A 4,071-nucleotide genomic window follows, 5' to 3' on the forward strand; every position below is an offset into this window, starting at 1 on the left:
CCAATAGAATCTCGTGTTAAAAACCTTATTGGTTGTGTATTGGGCCCCATGATGTACTCCATTTGGCCTACTATTAAAATGTTTTAAAATGTCATTTGCCTCGCTTCTAAATAAACATTGCCTTATGATTCAACCAGGACAACTTCTGAATAGATATATATCACAGAAATAGTATTTGATAATGGTGTGGTTAGGTTGATGACATAATCCCTTTGGAATATTGCCTTTTGTTGATGACATAATCCCTTTGGAATATATCTTCTTTCTAAGTACATGACTATGCCTGCATACCATGGCTCTTCACATGCTATCACCATCAAATACTCTTTGGGAAGTTATCATCGATCTTGTCTTCTTTTAATTCTTCAAGCTTTGGAATTTTCAAACGCAATAGATGACCAGCCGCCACATTCTCCATTCCCTTTTTATCCCTGAGGTCGATGTCAAATTCTTGTAACAAGAGCACCCATCGAATCAACCAAGGCTTCACATCCTGCTTAATAAAGAAGTACTTAAGAGTAGAATGGTCAGTGAAAACAATTGTTTTGCACAAAATCAAATAGGGAAGAAACTTGTCAAATGCATAAACCATAGCCAAAAGTTCTTTCTCAATAGTAGTATAATTTTATTGGGTTGGGTTATGTGTTTTTTTCTTCCATAATAAATTGGTTGAAAATGTTTTTCAACCCTTTGACCTAGAACTGCTCCTAATGCAAAATCACTTACGTTACACATGACTCAAAATGGAGGTTCCAATTTAGGGCAACCATGATTGGAACATTACTCGATTTCTATTTCATAATTTCAAACGCTTCTACACAATCACTAAAAAAAATTAAATTCCATGTCTTTTAAAAGCAATTAGGTCAAAGGTCTCATTATTTTTGAGAAATCTATAATGAATCGTCAGTAAAATCCCGCGTGACCTAAAAATCTTCGCACCCCTTTTACGTTTGTTGGGGGTGGCAATAGGCAATGGTGTCGATATTTTCATGATCCACCTCAATCCTCACATTGGAAACCTTGTGACCTTACACAATTCCTTCTTTGACCATAAAGTGGCACTTCTCCCAATTCAAGATCTAATTGGTCTTTTCACACATGGAAAACATCAAATCAAGGTTAGCCAAACAATCATCAAAAGAAGAACCAAAGACAGAAAAATTGTCCATTAAAACTTCCATGAATTTTCCACCATATCGTGAAAAATGGTGCTCGTGCATCTCTAAAACATGGTTGGTGTGATGCATAATGAAAATGGCCTTCTTCTATAAGCAAACGTTTTCCTAGGACATGTTAATGTCATCTTTTCTTGGTCTTGTGGATCTTTCGGAATCTGAAAATATCATGCGAAGATTTCAAGAAAAAAAATAATAGAGGTGACCAGATAAATGCTCAAGTATTTGATCAATAAAATGATAAGGGAAAGTGGTCTTTTCAAGTGGCATCATTTAACTTGTGATAATCGATGCATACTCGCCAACCAGCTACCGTTCGCATTGGGATGAGATCTTCTTTGTCGTTCACAACTGCAGTCATCCCTCCTTTCTTGGGCACCACATGCATCAGACTTACCCATGGATTATCTGAAATGGAATATATGATTCTCACATCCATTAACTTCACTGTCTACTTTTTTTACCACCTCTTACATGTTGGGATTCAATCTTCCATGAGGTTACACCATTGGTTTGTCCCCTTCTTCCAGGTTAATCTTGTACGAGCAATACGAGGGACTAATGCCCTTGATGCCAGTGAACTTCCAAGAAATAGCATTTTTTTTGTTTTTTTAAAACCTCAACTAAGCTTTCTTTGTCCTTGGGCTCTGGATCAGTTGCAATTATAACAAGCTTCTACTTGTTCTCTTCCAGAAATGCATATTCCAAATGATCGGGCAAGGCTTTCAATTCCAACTTTGGGTTTTGTTCAGTCGCCATGGTGTAGGCATCCAATCGCCATGTCATGGTGTTTCCATTCTTTCCGTCTAATTACGATCTTTCATTTGGCCATGTCGTGGCAGATTCCCCACGTCGTAATGAGTCTTTACACTATTTTTTTATTTATTCAAACTTGCTTTCCTCTAGTAGTCTTTCTAGTTCCTCTAGGTCGTGTTCAACATTAATTTCACTTTCTTTCAGAATCATGAATCCCTCTAATTCGTTCTCCTCCCACCCTTCTAATTCTTTCTCCAACAATCTATCGAACATGTCCACCGCGAAAACCAAATCATCACTTATCTTTGAATGCTTCATTGCTATAGCAACTCCAAAGGTTATTGAGTCTTATCCAACACAAAGAGTAAGATTTGACTCTCTAATATCCACCAAGGCCCGTGTGGTTCTTAGGAAAGGCCTTCCAATAATGATTGGAACTTGGTTGTCTTCTTCCATATCTAAAATGAAAAAATCTTTGGGAAAAACAAACTTTCCAATTTTAACCAATAAATCCTCACATATACCTCTTGGAAAAGTTACCATCTTGTTGGCTAGGTGAATTTCCATGCAAATTGTCCTTGGCTCCGAAGATTCAATTTCTTAAAGAAAGAGTAGGGCATAAGATTCATGCTACCTCCCAAATCAGAAAGGGCATGACTTGTAGATAAATTCCTAAATTGTCAAGGAAGTGTCAAACTCCCTAGATCCCCTATCTTCTTACGAAGCTTGTTGAGCATGGAAGCTGAGGAATTTTCATTTAGAACAACATTAGAAGCCTCATCCATCTTCTTTCAATTTGTGAGCAAATTCTTCAAGAACATGGCATATTTTGGAATTTAAGCCGCCGCCTCAATAAAAGGTATATTGATTTGATGGGATTTGATATGCTCCAAGAACTTCTTGTAGTCTTCAGCTTGCTTATCTTGTTTTGCTTGGCTAAGAAATGGCAACGGTGGTTGATATGTCTTCACCAGAGGGACATTTTTCTTTTCAGAATTTGGACACGTTGTGGCATCCTCGCCACACCATGGCTGCTGATCAGTGGCCTTCCTTCGGTTTTCTTTTTCAGTTTCATGCACTTCATCTGAGTTTTCGTCAGATAATGGAACTAAAGGGTGATGATTTTACCACTCCTTGTTGTCACGACCTTGAAATTCACTTTTAGATTTTGTTCCGTGTTGCTCAATATTTTGGATCGAAGCTTGCTAATTTCAAAGGACAACATCAGTCACATCATGTCTCTTTTTTGATGTAGTAGCAAATCTAGAAAGCATAGCTTCAAAGTTATTCTTCTTTTCGGGAGCCGAATGTTCTTTTTGATAAAACCCACGACCTTTGTTGCATATACTTCTCCTCTTTGGCTTTCTTGTATTCATAATATGGTAGCCATTCCTTTTTTTTGGCTTCTTCCAATCTTCTTCATACATACCTCCACTTGAATAGCAAGCTTGCACTTTCTGATAGGTCACACTCCTTTTTTAAAATGCGGTCTGCCATAATTATCACATCCAACCCGAATTGCATGGATGGATTGATCCATCTTTGTCATCCTTCGGTTCATCGACTCTAACTTCACCATTACCACAACTATATCTTCAGAACCTCCACTTCCATCCTTGTAGCCTCTTGTCTAGTCATGTCGAGCATTGTGATACTCCCTCGAGTGCTTATAAAACTCTTAAATTAACTCTTTTATTGTTGATGGATCCTTCTTCATTAATGGTCCTTGAGAGGGAAAAGGTTGTCTAGTCGTCACGTTCACCCCATCATAAAAGATTGATACCTCTTGTAGCACATTGAGGTCATGTTGTGGGCAATTTCTAAGTAACCCCTTATACATCCCCCATGCTTCATACAATGACTATCCTCCTTGTTGTTCGAAGTTGGCAATGTTTTTCTTCAATTTGGAAACTTTGGATGGTGTTCTTAATTGTTGGATGAATTCTTCACGAAATTGTCCCAAGATGTGAAGGATCTAGTTGGAAGTGCATTGGGCCAATTCTTTGCCGCCCCTCTAAAAGTAACCAGAAGCATCCACAACAACACCATTTCTCGTAGGACATTGGGAACGTCAAAGTAGTTCGCAATGTCGTTAACTTCATCGAGATGCTTGTAGGAATCTTTGTGATCTTTCCCA

At 38.1% G+C, this 4,071-nt stretch overlaps 1 non-coding gene across 1 annotated transcript; it reads left to right on the forward strand.

Moving 5' to 3' along the window:
- Nucleotides 1-3,733: 3,733 nt before the first annotated feature.
- On the forward strand, nucleotides 3,734-3,840 carry LOC145103588 (small nucleolar RNA R71). The gene has a single exon (XR_013706671.1). It is a non-coding gene; the product is annotated as a small nucleolar RNA R71 (small nucleolar RNA).
- Nucleotides 3,841-4,071: the final 231 nt, after the last annotated feature.

This window comes from Lactuca serriola, chromosome 4, assembly GCF_051521515.1.
Source record: "Lactuca serriola cultivar US96UC23 chromosome 4, Lser_US96UC23_V15, whole genome shotgun sequence".
NCBI lineage: Eukaryota > Viridiplantae > Streptophyta > Magnoliopsida > Asterales > Asteraceae > Lactuca > Lactuca serriola.